Genomic DNA, 16,594 nt, shown 5'->3' with positions numbered 1-16,594 from the left:
GAAAAGGACAGGGGGGCACAGCCCAATGGTAGAGCACCTATCTAGCATATGCAGGGGCCTGAGTTCAATTGCCAGCACCAGAAACACACACAGAAAAGGTGTCTGGAATTCTCTAAGTGTTGTACACCAATGATAAACAAAATCCTGGCATTTTTCAAGAGGGTTTTCTGGCATTTGTCAATACTCAATTCAAATACTATCTATAAAATATTTTTTAAACTACTTGAATATTTGTAATAAGCAATCAACATACACATTTAGAAGCAATGTGATTTTAACATGCCGGAGTCTACTTGTGTTCACACGGTCTTATAAATAACATTGATTTCTTATTGTTGTTGTTGTTGTTGTTTTAGTAGAGGAGGAAAAGTGTGATGGCTCACAGTCTCAGAGGTCTTAGTCCCCAGAAGGCTGGCTCCATCTCTCAAGGCTTGAAATGAGGCAGAGCATCATGTCAAAAGAGTGTGGCAGAGAAAGGCAGCTCACATGATGATCAGCAAGCAGAGAGAGAGGTCTCTACTTGCCAGATACAAATATATACCCCAAAGCCACATCTCCAATGCCCCACCTCCTTCAGCCACACCCCACCCATCTTCAGTTACCTCTCAGTTAATCCCATGAGAAGATTAATTCACTGATTGGGTTAAGATTTTCACAACCCTATCACTTCTCCTCTGAACCTTCTTGCATTGTCTCACATGTGAGCTTTTGGGGGATACCTCACATCCAAACCATAACATTCCACCCCGGCCCCCAGAAACTCACATTCATCTGACAATGCAAAATACATTTAGTCCATTCCCAAGAGTCCCCATAGTCTCAACAGTTCCAAGATTGCTCAAAGTTCACATCTAAAGTCTTCTTTGAGGCTCAAGGCAATCTTGCATGGAGCTCCTGTAAAATTAAAAGGAATTTACAAGTATTCAATATATAAAGGTACAGAGTAAACATTTCCATTCAGAAAAATAGGGGCATACAAAGAAGGGATAGGACCAAAGCAAGACTGGAATCCAGCTGGGCAAATAAGTCCTGTAGCTCTACATCTGGCATCAGAAGCACATGGTGTATCATGATGTTTTCTCCAAAGGAACACATCTGCCCCTGTGGCCTTGTTGGTTGCAGACAAAGTGGCCTTTCTGGTGGCCTTATCAATTCCTGCAGCCTTCCTCAGCCACCATCCATAGTAATGGCATTTCTTAATCTTGGGGTCTCTACTGCAGCTTTGGCTTCCTCCTCACATCTCATGCATTGCCCTCTCAGGGGATGCCTGCAGGGACTCTAACCCTGCTGCCCTTTTACCTAGCCACCCAGGTCTTCCATTGAAGGTGGAAGCCTCCATGACCCCCTCACTCCAACTTCCTGTATTCCTGCAGGAATTTGGTTGACACCAATGCATTCCATCATTTTGAGCAGTAACCCAGCCTCTAGGGACCCTGACTGCAGAAGCCTCTGAGTGCCCAGAGTAGTTGAGCATGTTGAAAAAGCTTCCTAAGTGCCCTTGTGCAAGAAAAGTACTCAACTGGTCTCTTCTCAAGATTATTTTCACTTTTATTCCCTTGAGCCTGAGATAGGTGTGGTCTTGGTAAGCTCCTGGGATGCCCTCAAGCCTGCTTTCTCATTATCTCTGGTCAAGTCTTTAGCATTTCTTTAGTAGTAGTAAGGTCTTTAACAACTGCAACTTCCTCAGCCCTAGTTTTACTCCTGCCTTTCAAATCTGAGTTTTTTCAAATATTTCTTCTCTGCTTTCTGCTCCTGAATATCACAATAAATTTGGCTAAAGCCATCAGCAATATCCATGCTATACCCTCTAGAATTTTCTTCTGCCAGATAAAGAAGTCAGCATCTTTTAAAATCAGCCTCACAGAAAGTCTCAGGACATGAGCAAAATGCAGACAACTTCTCAGCCAGAACACAGCACAAAAGGTCTCTAGTCCAATTACCAATGCTGTCCTCCTTTTCCTCTAAAACCTCATGCGCCCTGTCTTCACTGTCCACAGTCCTATTGGCATTCTGGTCTTCTAAGCTCCCACCAGAATTGGCCATTAAACTCTGCATACAACAATCTAAAGCATTTCCAGCTTGTACTGCTAAACATCTCAAAATTTCTCCCACAAATTCCAAAAGGCTCAAAAAACTTCTGAACCATGTGGTCAGTTTAGTCATAGCAACAACCCCATTTCTTGGTACCAATTATTGTTTTAGTCAGCTTTTCCACTGCTGTGACCAAAAGATCTAACTAGAACAATTGAAGAAGAGGAAAAGTTTTAGAGTTCTTAGTCCATAGAAGGCTGACTTCATTCCTCAGAGTTTGAGGTGAGGCAGAACATCTTGGCAAAAGAGTGTGGAAGAGGGAAGCCGCTCACATGATGATCAGAAAGCAGAGAGTATGGGGTTGGGGTTGTGGCTCAGTGGTAGAGCACTTGCCTAGCACATGTGAGGCCCTGGGTTCTATCCTCAGCACCACATAAAAATAAATAAGTACAATAAAGGTATTGTGTCCAACTACAACTAAAAAATAAATATTAAAAAAAAGAAAACAGAGAGTATAAATAACTGTTAATATGTTGGAAATTTGTACTTAGAAAATAAATTTAAACTAATGGAGTGCAGTTGCTCTTGGTTGTATACATTGGGGCCCTATGCCTGTCAAATTTTGTTTATAAAGGGGTTCTGTTTCTAAAAAGATTTTCAGGCACTGGGCTCAGTCCCCAGAGGGACAGAAAGAAGGTATACCACCCAGTGCGTTTCTGCTGAGTGACTTCTGTGGCCCACAGCTGTGTTGGGGGATTTCCTCAGCAGAATGTGGAGCATCTTGAGATCTGAGACCTGGTCTAAGAAATGCCACTAGTTGGCAGAGATTTGCAGAGTCCATTCTGGAAGTCACTGGTGGCAGGTGAGAGGTCCAGGACTCATCAAGGCAATGCAGTGAATCCTTTCAGGGGCTGCATGGAGTCATCACCTCAACACCAAGGCCTGAGGGTAAGGAACAAATACAGTAATCCCTCAGCATCTGCAGGGGATTAGTTCCAGGACCTTAGGATACTAAAATCTGCAGAGGTTCCACAGTGGCATATGCCATAATCTCAGCTGCCCAGGAGGCTGGGGCAGGAGGATCGCAAGTTCAGGCTGACAGTCAGATCCCATTTCAAAATACAAAGAACTGGGGATGTAGTTCAGAGGACTCCATTCCTAACTTATAGTACCTATGAAATACTACATAAATAGTTGTTACACTGTAATATATTATTTAGGGACTGCTGACAAGGAAAAAAAAAAGAAAAGGTAGGCACATGTTTAGTACAGACACAGTTCTTTTCCCAATATTCTCCTTCTGAGGTTGGTCCAATCCACCATGCAGAACCTGGAGCTACAGAAGGTCACTGTATTGATAACTCAAATCATGTGTTGCCCAGTTCTTCTGTGCAGGACACCATGCTACATACCTCACCGTGTGAATGCTTTTGTTCTTCACATCCACACAGCGAGGGTTAAGAAACGGAGGCACAGATGGTTCAGTACCCCTCAAGTCCTGCAGCTAGTGAGTCATGATGCTCGAGTCAAGGCCTAACCTGGGGTGGAGCCTAGGAACCTGCACTTATAAGCATCCCTACAATTCAAGCCATTGTGATGCAGGGGTTCCCCAGATCTCTCTCTGAGGAATACCTTGCTGTACTGTACTGGGGGGTCCAGTCCTGGGATACAGACTGAGGTGCCAATATTTCTGATCAAAAAAATCTTCTCCGGGCTGGGGATGTGGCTCAAGCGGTAGCGCGCTCACCTGGCATGCGTGCGGCCCGGGTTCGATCCTCAGCACCACATACAAACAAAGATGTTGTGTCTGCCGAGAACTAAAAAAAAAATATTAAAAGAATTCTCTCTCACTCTTTAAAAAAAAAAAAAAATCTTCTCATCTGCCCTTGCTCTACTGGATTTTTCCTAAGAGGTAGTTCTGGCTGGAATATGTCTTGGAGGAGTCTCTGGACACCTGACCCAGGAAAGCCCCTGCTCCTTCCTTCACTTCATCTCCGCATCAATAAAGTGAGGGGTGGGACTTAATGACATCTAGATGCCCTTCCTGCTCTCGCATCCTGCAAATCAGCCGCCAGCCTCCAAGGAGTGAGAGGTCAGGCCTCAGAGGCATAAAAGTTCTTGTTGAGTCTGTGAGCAGGTGGCGGAGCTTGCCTTCAAACAAGCTACTGGACTCCAGGTCCCCCAGTCTTAACTTCCAAGCAGTGGTGTCCCCAAGGGCAGAGGCATGGAAATGGTCCACCTGGGGACAATAAGAGCACATATGATAGAAAATTTCCAAATAATAATTAAATGACTAAAAGTGATGCCCCAACAGTTTGAATCAATATCATGATAAACTCCTCCCCAAGGGATGGGCTGCGGCAGCTGCCACTCTGCCATACTCTGCCCTGGGGCCTTGCAGTGAGGCTTCTTGGAGGAAGGAAGGATGAGGAGAGTACCTCAGTTGGGGGAGGAGGAATCCCTGCAATGTGGCCACCATCCGGCCACACAGGCCGTGACAAAGAGACATAAGAGAGTGTGGTTTGGGTGACTACAGAGCACCTTTACCTTGGGCTGAAAGTAGGTGTATGACCCACAGCAGGGGGTGACTCAGCAAGCCCTAGGAAATCTTCTAGATGGAGGAAGTGTGGTGCCTGCTGGCCCAGGTTCCCCCCAGGTGCCAAAACAACAGGAAGGGGCTGGTGACAGAAATGTAGCAGGCATTTCACAACACTTCCTGGGCCAGCTGACCCTCGTCCTGCTCCCCTCCCCCACACTAACAGTTCCAAAGCCCAGAGATTTCTGGTCCTGCCAAATCACAGCCTTATGGTCCAGCCTCTGAACTGATGGTAGCTTTCTCAGGGCTTAAAGGCAGAGGCAAGAGAAGGAGTGTGTGTGTGTGTGTGTGTGTGTGTGTGTGCGCTCACCTGTGCTCTTGTGCACATCCTGATCTGGTTGGTAGGAAGATAAGCAGGTCACTTAGTGACTTTCCTGAGGTTCACCTTTGTCTCAGATCTCCCTTTGCCCGCCCCCCCCCACCCCATACATGGGACCTGAGGAGGGCTGCTGATGCTCTGACCCTTCTCTGCGATGTCTTGCCCTGAGAAGTAGAAAACGTTCCCTCCCCAGTGTCCCATACTCTTTAGGAAGCCAGCACAGTCCTGGCCTCCTGGATACTTCTCCAAGTGCTCTGCAGAAGCTGAGGAGTGAGGGCGGTCAGCAGCTATCTGAGCAAATTGATGAAATGGGAAGAAGTAGGACTGGGCACAGGAGTCCTAGTTTTTGTTTGGTTTGGTTTGGTACGGGGGTGTTTAAACACTGAGCCACATCCCTGCCCTTTTGTATATTTTATTTAGAGAAGAGTCTCACTGAGTTGTTTAGTGCCTTGCCGAGGCTAGCTTTGAACTGGCGATTTTCCTGCCTCAGCCTCCTGAGCTGCTGGGATTACAGGCATGCACCATGCCTAGGAAGTCTTGGCACCTTCCCCTAACAAAGCCTGCCCCTATTTCTTCATCCCTTAACTCTGGGCTGAACCTGTAACTTGCTTTGACTAATGCTTCGAAAGTGACACTTGACTTTCACGACTGCCCTCTTGTAACCCAGCTTCTGTGTGAGGAGGCCCGAGCTAGCCTGCTAGAAAAGGCCACATGGCAGAGAACAAGGCACCCCGAGGGACAGCTGGTCAGCTGAAGTAGGCCATGTAGAGCCCTCGTCGCCAAGCAGCCAACCGACTGAATGTTCAAGCGAGCTCCGCCAATGCCACTCACAGCTGAGACAAGCGGGCCAGCAGAGCCCGACCAAACTGTCCCCAAAACTGTGAAGGGTTATGTGGCTGCAACTTATTTAAACCACAAGGTTTTGGGGTGGTTTGTTACCAATACAATTAATGTTTATTGGCCATTTCCTAAGAGCCGGAGGCCAGGTTATGTGTCACACATATATACCTCTCTCTTTTTTTTTTAAAGAGAGAGAGAGAGAGAGAGAGAGAGAGAGAGAGAGAGAGAGAATTTTTTAATATTTATTTTTTAGTTTTCGGCGGACACAACATCTTTATTTTTATGTGGTGCTGAGGATCGAACCCAGGCCTCACGCATGCCAGGCGAGCGCGCTACCGCTTGAGCCACATCCCCAGCCCACATATACCTCTCTTATCCCTACATCTACCCTGGGAAGCATAGATTCTTATTTCTGCTTTACAATTGAGAACACGGAGGCTCAGGAAGGAGAAGCAACTTGCCTAAGACCAAGGAGCAGGTGAGAGGAGGGAGCTGGGATTCGAGGCTGGGTAGTCCAAGCTTTGAGCCCACATGAGTAATTCATCAGTATCCTGCATGGAACCAAAGAGACCCGTTCTTGCCCTCACTGGGTTTACAGTCTAGGCAGGTGACTGGCATTAAGAAAATACCGAAAAAGATACAGGACTGCTAATAGAGATGAGCACTATGAAGAAAATAAGTGCCATGGGAGGTCACAGGGCAGGGCGCTCTGGCAGAGGGTGGGAGGGAGGGCAGTCAGCTGAGGGAGGCTGGGCAAGGAAAGGGTTTGCTCAAGGCCAGGATTTCCAGCTTTTGTCATCACAGAAGTCACTTGGGAAGCCAGCCTGTTAGCCATGNTTAACCTGTAACTTGCTTTGACTAATGCTTCGAAGATGTGTATAAGAGACAGCCTCCAGGCAGGCAGGCCCCAAGCCCAAAGCAGATTCTTTCATACTCTGGTCTAAATTAAGCTGCACCAGGAGCAAACCCCGTTGGCCCCCCTGCCTTATTTGGAAGAAGAGTGGGAAGCCAGCCTGTTAGCCATGCGAATTCCTTGGCCTCACTCCCCAGAGATTCTGGTTTTGAGGAGCCCTCCCTGGATTTCCTGAATATTCTAATTTGGTGGGTCTGGTTGGGGCCTGGGTACTCAACCCGAGATTAACCTTTGCTCAGACACATTCGCCTGGCTGGACGGTTTCAATGGACCCCTTCTCACAAAGTTCCCTCTCAGATAAGTTTTCCAGGAGCTTCTGTGGTCTCCCAAGTTTCCTTAATTTTTATTTGTTTTAATATAGTATTCTTCTAGGCTTAATCCCCAGCATGAAAATAATAACAATGGTAAAATAGAGAGGTCCTTTAATTGCAGGGACTCCCTCTGCTCTCTTTAAGGGCTCTGCAAGGCAGCCCCTCCTTGTTCTTCTCTTTCTTTGATGTCTCATCAGGGGTCCCCAGGGCACAGGTTCTCACTCTCTGACAAATGTTGGAATCTGTGATGTGGCCCTTAAGAAGACTCACGTCAGTACACGGATCATTTCTGGCTTGGCTTCCCACTCTTCTTCCAAATAAGGCAGGGGGGCCAACGGGGTTTGCTCCTGGTGCAGCTTAATTTAGACCAGAGTATGAAAGAATCTGCTTTGGGCTTGGGGCCTGCCTGCCTGGAGGTGAGGGAGAGAGAGAGAAGGGGTCTGGCCCTGCACAGCCTCAGCCCATGAGGGCAGCCCAGCCTGAGGTCAGGGACGCGGTGGTAGCAGCTCTGGCAGGAGGGATGCCATTGCCCGGCCTTATTCCCTTGGCTCTAAGGTGCGGCCAGGGGTTGCGGTGTTGAGAGCCAAGAGAACTGAGAGCTCATGGAGGACCAGACCCAGCCAGTGCTCCCTTAAGGAGCTCCCATTCCTTTTCTTTGGACAGACACAGAAGTGTCGCTGACACTAGGGAGGAAGACAGGGCCCCAGTAGCTGAAGGCCACCCCTGGAGAGATCCCAGGAGCTGACAGGTTTGCCCTGTCCGCCTCTCCTCCCCACACAGAGGACCCTCTGAGCAGCCTGGATCTCACAGTGCTGATGGGGGCTAGAGGAGGACCCGCCAGGGGAAGGCACCAGGCCTGACCAGTGAAGAGAAGGAGGTTCTGACTCATTCGCAGGCTTCTGCTCTGAGAAGGAAGAGAACGTGCTTAGGGAGGGGACGTGGCGGGGAGGAAGCCTGGGCAGAGGGTACAGTGAGAAGGGAGGGTACCAGGAGGCCTCTTAGCTCATGGATAAATCATCCCAGGAAAGTGGCCAATTTAAACAAACAAACAAACAGCCTACCCCAACCCTCCACCCCCCATCCCCTGGGAGCTTGATTGGTGGCCTCTTCTTCTAGCTCATCCTTCTAACTCACACCATGGGAGGAGATCGCAAAGACAAGGTCAGGCAGAGGCCTTCCTTGAGTTCTACCTTATGTCGCGCCTTGGGTCAAGTCCTGTGTTAGCCTCCTCTTATTATGGAGAGAGGACTGTCTTGGGGTTTAGAATCTGCTTGGGCAGGGCCAGTGTATGCCATTCTGCCCTGTTCTTTCTGCTCTCCACTTACCCTTCCTCACCAAGCCAAGTGTGGACTGTATCCAGGGTGACTTTTCTGTACAGTACAAACTATTCTAATAAGACAAGTCTCTATTAGGCTGTAGTAGGTGGCCCTGGGCATCTATTTGATGAGCTGATTTGCATGGGGGTAGATGGGCCTCTGAGGAGGAAGTTAGATGAGAGGGTAGGGGTGGGGTAGGGAAAGAAGCAAGGGGCCCACATCTGACACTCTCTATTGCTAGAGTTGTGGTTGCAAGCGAAAGAAACCCAGTTTGTTTTGTTTAATGCAAAATGAAATTCACTAACTTTGGAACTGAAGTTCAAGGGGTGTGGCTGGTGTCACACAAGGCTTGATCACGGATTCACCATGGCATTACATGCTATCCTTTGGTTCAGCTCTTCTCCAGGTTATGGCTCTGTCACAGGCTTGTTCTGCCCCATGGGGGCAAGATGGCTTGTAGAAGCTCAGACCCTTTCATTGAAAGTTTCTCTGAAAGTTTGAAGATCTGTAAATGAGTTTCATTGGCTTTGATTGGCCTGACTTTGGCCACTGGCTTTGATTGGCCTGACTTTGGCCACGTATCCATCCCTTAACCAATGACAGGGCAGGGGGATAGATTATGTTGATTGACAGTGTCATAAATCCACCCCTAGATCTGAGTGTATGGAATAGAGCTGTGTAGAGGGAGCTTGGTGGTGGTGTTGGGGGCAGCTTCACTGGAATCATATAAACTGAGTCGAGCCTCTTACTGCAAGTGTGTGAATGGGCATGGACAGACTATCTAGCAACCCTGGCCCTCTTTCTCCTTTTAGAGAGAGGACTGCCTGGAAAAGCTGAAGGGGCTTCTTTGGGGCCCAGGTTACAAACTGGGACATAAATTAGGAAGAGGAGCCTTCTGCCTCTTTTGGCTCAGAGCACAAAATCACTTTGCTGTGGTAAGGACTAAAGACAGGTGGAGAAGCAGGGGCCTCTGAGAGAGCACAGGCAGAGATACAAGGTCGCTGCCTCAGCCCCCTGCACACTCTGGACAGGGACGAGGAGGCAGAGTGGAAGAAACATCAGCAGACAGTCCATCAGACATCTGAGACACCTGAGGGCCTTGTAGAGACAGCCTCCCAGACTTTGGGGGACAACTGAGGACAAACCATTAGAGAGGACAGTGGCATCTCTGTGCCCTGCATGAGTACGTTAGCTGACTGTGATGGAGAAGAACTTGTGCCCTGGGGCCCAAAGTTTGGATTCAAATGGTTGCCAGGTCACTTGCTGGGTGTGACTCTGGGTAGACCCTCTCCTTTTCCTGGCCTCACTTTACAGAAAAAGGACTGCGACACCATTTGCCCCAAACGTTGATGTGGGAATCAGGTGGGCCAAGGAGGAGAACAGCAGGGAAGGCTGCAGGGCCTTCTTACCCTGATGTGGGAGGCCCCAGGCCTGGACAGAGGGCCATCCATTTGTACCCCAGTGGCATTCACAGCACAGGATAAGCACTAAGCCCAAATGAGCCCTGTGGAAGCTGGTGCCAGAGAGGCCCTGGGAACAAGTGTCAGCCAGGGATGTGGGTGGCTCTCTGGGAATGAATCAGAGGAAGGGATCCAGGCTAGGCATGAACCTTGCAGGCTCTACCAGTTATTGACTAGGGGAAGGAGGAAGGCTAATGAGAGAAGGGAAAACACAGGGCAAGCACACTCGCCCCCTCCACAAATAACCTCCTCCTACAGATTCCCTGCGCAAATGCACATCAACAGATAGGGAAGAAGGGGCTTCCCTCCACACTTCCTCCCCAGCCTCTCCCCAGAACCCACACTGCAGGGCTCTGAGCCAATCCATGTGCCCAGGGAAATGGAATCCACAGATAAGTGGTTATGAGGGTGGGCTCCATTATGGCCTTAGTGGCTTTGTAAGAAGAAGAAGAAACACTAGATCTGGCACAACTGCTGTTTCTGGCCATGTGATGCCCTCCGCCATGTTGTGATACATCACAGAGGCCCTCACCAGATGCTGAGTAGATGTCCACACAGTGCTCTTGGACTTCTAGCCTCCAGAATCATAAACCAAATAAACTTCTATTCTTTACAAATATCCCAGTCTTAAGGTGTTTTTTGTTATAACATCAGAAAGCAGACTAAGATAGGTGTCATCTAGTCCAAGCCCTACATTCCAAGGAGGAAACAGAGGTCCAAAGTAATGAAGTGACCTGTCCAAGGGCTCACGTGCTGTTGCTGCCTCCCAGGTCTCATGGGTGCAGGGGCTGGTAGGGAATGAACACAGCACTCCGAAATTATTCCATGTGTCAGAGTATCTTCCTCAATTTCACGGAAGTAGAAATTAGATTTGTTGACAGTACCCAGAGGTGACTTCCACCTCAAACCTGGTTGATCTTAACCAAACTCCGAAGATCAAGGTCTACACTGGAATCTTCTGTATCAATGGCAATGGAATCATCCAGTGTATCAATTTCTTCATTCCCTGGTGGCTGCTCAGCACACCTTTCCTCCCATGGTCCAGGAGTCATTGTGTCACATTTTGGTCACTTGGATTCCTTCCTTGAACCTCTTATAGACCATCCCTTTCCCCCCATTATTTTTGAGCGGTAACTTTTCAGAAGGAACCTAGGATAATTTGTCAGCTCATGCCATGCATTTTTAGTTACAATAACTCATCCATCGCTCTGCTCAGAGATTGCACCCAGGTTGCCTTGTTCGGAGTCTGGGAGTTCCCAAGCTTTGTCAATCACACATTCCTGACTGTCTCTTGGATTGTACTGTTTCAAAAGACTCATATATTCATTCAGCCAAACACTGAGTATCATTAACCATGTGCCATGTTTTAGGCACATAATAGTGAACCAGATTTTTGAGGAATTTTCACCAGAGAAGTGATGACATCAAATATTTACCTTATACAGAGGACTATGGTTGAAGGACAATGTGGAAGAGGGTCAGTCTGGACACTTAGGGACTAGTAAGGGAACTTTTACTGTAATCCAGGCAGGAGATCACAATGGACAGAATGGTGTGCTGGCCATTGGGTTGGAGAGAAGTGAATAGATTTAAGGAGGTAGATTCAAGTGGCTTTGTTGGTGAACAGCACACTGTTGATGAGGCTGACTCTACCAATAAGTAACAAGGTATATCATCCCTCTGCCTCAATTTCTTTGTCTGTGAAATGGTAATTATATCTTTACATCATAGGATTGCAATTCAGAAGACTGAGGATGGTCTATAGCTTTCTGGAAACCAGGTGCTATTCCTGAGCTAGGAAATGCCAGAGGAACAGGTGGGGCCCCATTCCATTTGCGATTTTTTTGACTTCCACCACCCTGTAAGGAAGGCATCTAACCAGAGCTGCTCAGGAGGCAGTTGGATATTGGTTCCCTGGCTCCAGAGAAAAATCTGTATTGGAATTTTCCATTTCTTGATTTTTTTTTTTTTTTAACTGCACGGCTCACAGGCAGGGACAGAGTGGAGGCCGGAGGTCGGTCTCTTTCATCTTAAGTCCTTCCACTTCAGCAAGCTGCAGCCTGTCCTCTGAGACCTAAGAGCTTCTACTTATCAGCTCTTTCTGTTTTCATACACTGCCACACACGCACCTGGATTGTCTCCTTTAGCCCTCATGACTCACTGAGAAAGCTGCTGGTTTAAGTGAAGAAACCAGAGTGGCTTTGAGAAGTTTGGTGAGTTGCCCAGGGTCACAGACTGCTAGACTTCCAAGCCCAGACTCTTAAGGCTTACGCTCTAGTGCGGCTCCATCCAATAGAACTTTCTGTGGTGACGGAAATGTTCTCTCCACACCGTCCAATATGGTGGCCACTGGCCATGTGAGCAGTCAAGGAACCAAGATTTTAATTCAATTTTAATTTTATTCCACTTTAATTAATTTAAATTTAATTGCCCCAGGTGGCTAGTGACTGTCTTGGCATTCTTTCCAGAATGCCAGGGAAAGGTACAGAACTCCCTCTCAGATCTTGTTGCAGCATCTTCTCTTTCAAACTGGCTTGTAGTAAGGGACAGAGATCATCTCGAGTGAAACACAGTTTCCCCCACAGGCTCCTGAGCTCTTCAAAAAGACACCCTAGCCCTCGCGGTTTAACTAGATACTTCCTGCTGCCCACGGTGTTTTGAGACCAGATGGGAAAGTTGGATGGTATAGGAGGTGTGAAGGCCCCTGGTGGCTTCTGAGATGGGAAGAGGAAATGCCCTTTTGAGCATGCTGGGATATCAGCCTCCAGCCTGCCATCTCAAGTAATGGGACCCAATGTGGAAGATCCCCAACCACCCCCATCCCAAGGAGGAACAGTGTGCAACAGGGACCACTCTTGGAGGACAGTGGCCAGAAGCAAAGGGAGGGGTGAGGAGAGGACACACAAGCTGGACCTGGCACAGGGCAGAAGGCAAGGAGAGCCTGAAGGCACAGGTGCTGAAGGGGCCAGGAGGGGGCCAGCTGCAGATGGGAAGGCTGATGGGGAGGGAAGGGATGGCAGGGCTGTCAGCAGGGGGAGGGGAAGGGGAACTGCACAGACAGCAGAGTGGAGATAGCTTCGGCAGAAGCAGTGCCTGGGAATCCTGACGGATTAAGTAAAATCACTATTGTCAACCAAGTGCTTTTGCAATGCAATCGATCATCAGCAGCTGAGTAGGAGTAGGTAATGAGAGACCCAGAAGTTACCATAACCTCAGCACTCACCTTCCTGCTGTCCCTTCCGTGGCTGTGACAATTCCTTAGTTACCTTTCTTCCCCCCAGCAGGACTAATTTCTAATTACATCTAGCCAAGCTCCCCAAGTGTGTTTCCCACTGAATTTCATTTCCAGGCCTGTTGAATGCCAGATTAATTTTTAATCACCCTGGAGTTGTTGAGTTTAATTACCCAGATTGAAAGTGACAAGGAAAACAGGATTTGGGAGATAGATTTTGGGGGTGCTTCTTGGGAATGGGGAACAATGTTTCCAGGATGTTGTGGGGCTGGGGTATCTTGACTCTCCAGCTCCAGGATCTGTATTTGAGAGCCCACAGTATGCCTAGCTCTGCAGCAGACTGGGTGGGGGCCAGAGGTGGTAGAGCATGTGGGTCTTGGAAAAGCCCAAGCTTGGGAAAGAGAGTCTCACCCAAGCACAAAACACACAAGTGGGGAATAATAGGAGATCTTCGCTGGTTGAATGAAGCCTGTTCATCAACTCACAACCCAGAGCTCGTTATGCTACTCCAACCATGCCTGTCCAAATCTTCATTGCAGTTACTATGTGCCAGCCTCCTTTCCAATGGGTTTGGACACTTTTCCCTCTGCCAAGTGACTAGGGGCCTGACTCTCAAGTCAATTGGCTTATCCTACTTCCCTGGACAGAGACTTGTGCAGGTGTGGCATGTGATGCCATCCTGGCCAATGAGATATGAGAAATAAACATCTGGGTTGGCAGGGGTATTCTGGGAAAGTTTATATTCTCAAAATGAAATACAATGAGCGATGCTTCCTTATTGTCTTGGTGTGAGAGTTTGAGACCTGGGTCTGTGGTGGCCTTTCTTACACCGTGAAGGGATCATTTGAGAATGCAGCTCACATTCTGAAGATGGCAAAACAGGAAGGATCTGGAAGTTATTCAGGTCTTCAATTAACCAACCCTGTGGTCCTCTTATTAGGTGAGATAATACGTTCTGCATAGCTACAGCCATCTAAGCCCCTAGGGTAAGGTTTTCTGCTCCTTGTGGCCAAGGACATATTTGTTTTTTCTGGTTCTGGGGATTGAATCCAGGGTCTTACACATGCTAGACAAGCAGTCTAAGACTGAACTATAGTTTCAGCCCAGCCAAGGGCGTCTTCACTAGGAGCCAGACACTGAGCCAAGTGCTTTGCATCAACATTTTATTTACGTGCAACAGCAACAAAGACAAATTAAGACTTGGTTCCTGCTCTCATAGGGCAGCAGTTCAGTGGTGGAGAATAGGATGAAGCAGGTGTGATGAGCTGAGGGCGACCACTCCAGACCAGGAGGGTTCAGGCAAGGGTTCTTAGAGAAGGTGACTTGAGATGACTCTTTAGGAGAAAAGGAGAAGCTGGGCAGGCAGTAAAGGGGGTGGGGAGGGCACTATAAAGCAAAGGAACAAGAGCACAGTAGCCTAGTGCCCTGAGAAGCCCAGTTGGAGCAGCACTAGGTTGTGCACGGAGCTGGGACGGGGGAAGGCACCAGGAGCCCTTGCACAACCTGAAAGTGGGCACTTCCTTGAGTTTTGTGCCCTGGTATCATACCTGGCCCTGGAGGTAACAGGGCTAGAAGGTTAAGCAAGGGCCAGATCCAGGAGGGTCCCAAACAACTCTGGCCTCTACCATGTGAATAGGGGCCTGACCCTAGGTAATCAGCAGCATTGGAAGAGTTTCCATCACTTGAAAAGTCACCTGGATGACTGGGAAGGAAGGTGGAAATGGGCAGATCTGCAAGAAGGTTTGGGGGGTAACCCAGGAGGCACATGATGACCTGAAGAGGTGCAGAGAGATCAGGGAGGGCCAGAAAAGTGAAGGGAAGATAGGAGAGGTACAGTGGGCCTGGGGCATGGAGGTAGTGTCCAGTGCTAGCTTCAGAAGTCTACAGGGTGGCCAAAAGTAGGACATGATCTTCAAAGCAGAGCATTAAGACAAGCATTCTCACCAGCAAGGAGGTGAAGGCTGTGCCCTGGCTTTTAACAAAAGCAAATAAGTGGCTGGAGGTCAGGGCAGTGGAGTGTTCTGTGGTAGGAGGTGAGGAGACCAGAAGGTATAGGGAAGAGTCTAGAGGGTAAGGGTTGTGGTTCCTGCAGGTTTACATGAGTACTGTGGTTTACATTTATGGCTTTTGGTCACTGCCATCTTCCTGGGGCAGTGGGGAGGATGGTCCACCAGACTAAAAGCTGATGGAGGGCAGAGATCCTGGCCCAGAACTGGGGCTGTTGATGCCCACCGTGCTTAGCCCTCTGGTTAGGCCTGGATGGTCATCCTTGAACTTTGTCCTCCCAACTTCCCACAAAATGGGGATGTTATAGTCAAAGCTCTTTGGTTTTATTTGTTCAACAAATATTGGTTGAGAAACTTCTATGCCAGGCCCTGAGATCCAGCATTTGAGAAAAGTTATTCATTTGAGAAAAATCACTGGCCTCATGTTTTCGTTCTACTGACTGAGAGTGTCAGAGACATGTCTCAGACTGGCCTGGACAGAAGAGGACATGTAGAGGCTTCTGTGAGACAACCCAGGGTCATCTTCAGAGCATTCAGGCATGGTGGGAACCAGAGGTTCAGTTGAAGTCTTCAAGATTTCTAAGTTCTCTTTCTTTCCCCACCTCTTCCTTTGCTTCACTCTCACGCAGGCTTTCTCTGTGCAATGACAATATGGACACTAGCAGCTACAGGCTTACATGAAAAAGCCAAAAAAAGAAACTTTCCTGATGAATAGGTCCAGCAGAAGTTCTCAACCGAACTCTCATTGGTTGGATCTGGTCACATGGTCATTCCTGAACTCATCACTTAGGATAAGAAAATGTGATGCTTTGATTGGCTGGACCTGGGCACAAACTCACTCCTGCAGTCGGCAAGTGGGTGGAGTTATCACCAAGGAAATCATAGAGAATAATGGTTTCCCAGGGAGAGATTATGGTGCTGGAGAAGAGAATAGAATTTTTTTTTTTTTAATTTTTTTAACAGAAAGGGGAAACTGCAGTTCAGAATCCAGGATTTGCATTCAAGCCTCTTCAACACCAGACCCTGATCTGTGAACCCCTATCCTTTAGTCACCTCTTCCTCCCAGGGCAAAGGAAGCTTGGGTAGACCAAGAAGGGACTCTGGCATCAGTCAGCCCTTGGTTAAATCCTGGCTCTGACACTTTCTGGGCCTCAGTTTCCATCCATGTGAAATGGGTCTAATGACATTACCTCTCCCGATTGGAGGATTCTATCAGTCAAAGAATGGAAACTTCTTGGAAGAGAGCCTAGCTCATACTCAGTGGGAACTGAATGAATTTTTTAAAAAATAAATCCTATGGTAGGAGCTTTAAAACAAGACTTTTTTTTTTTTTTTCTCCAGGGCTGAGGAAGAAACCCAGAGCTTCGCACATACTAAGTGAGTGCTCGGCCACTGAGCTACAGCCCCAGCCTGAAATTAGACTTCTTGATGGCTCAAAGAAAGAGGCCTCTGAGTTTTCAGGTTCTCTCCTGCTCCTCACTATCTGATACTTCCCCAAATCTCCTTTTTTTTTTTTTAATTTTTTATTGTTGGTTGTTCAAAACATTACATATTTCTTTTTTTTTTTTTT

Source organism: Marmota marmota, unplaced genomic scaffold (genome assembly GCF_001458135.2).
Source record: "Marmota marmota marmota unplaced genomic scaffold, marMar, whole genome shotgun sequence".
NCBI classification, from domain to species: domain Eukaryota; kingdom Metazoa; phylum Chordata; class Mammalia; order Rodentia; family Sciuridae; genus Marmota; species Marmota marmota.
The sequence above is the reverse complement of the archived record's forward strand: the minus strand, read 5'-3'. Positions refer to the sequence as shown.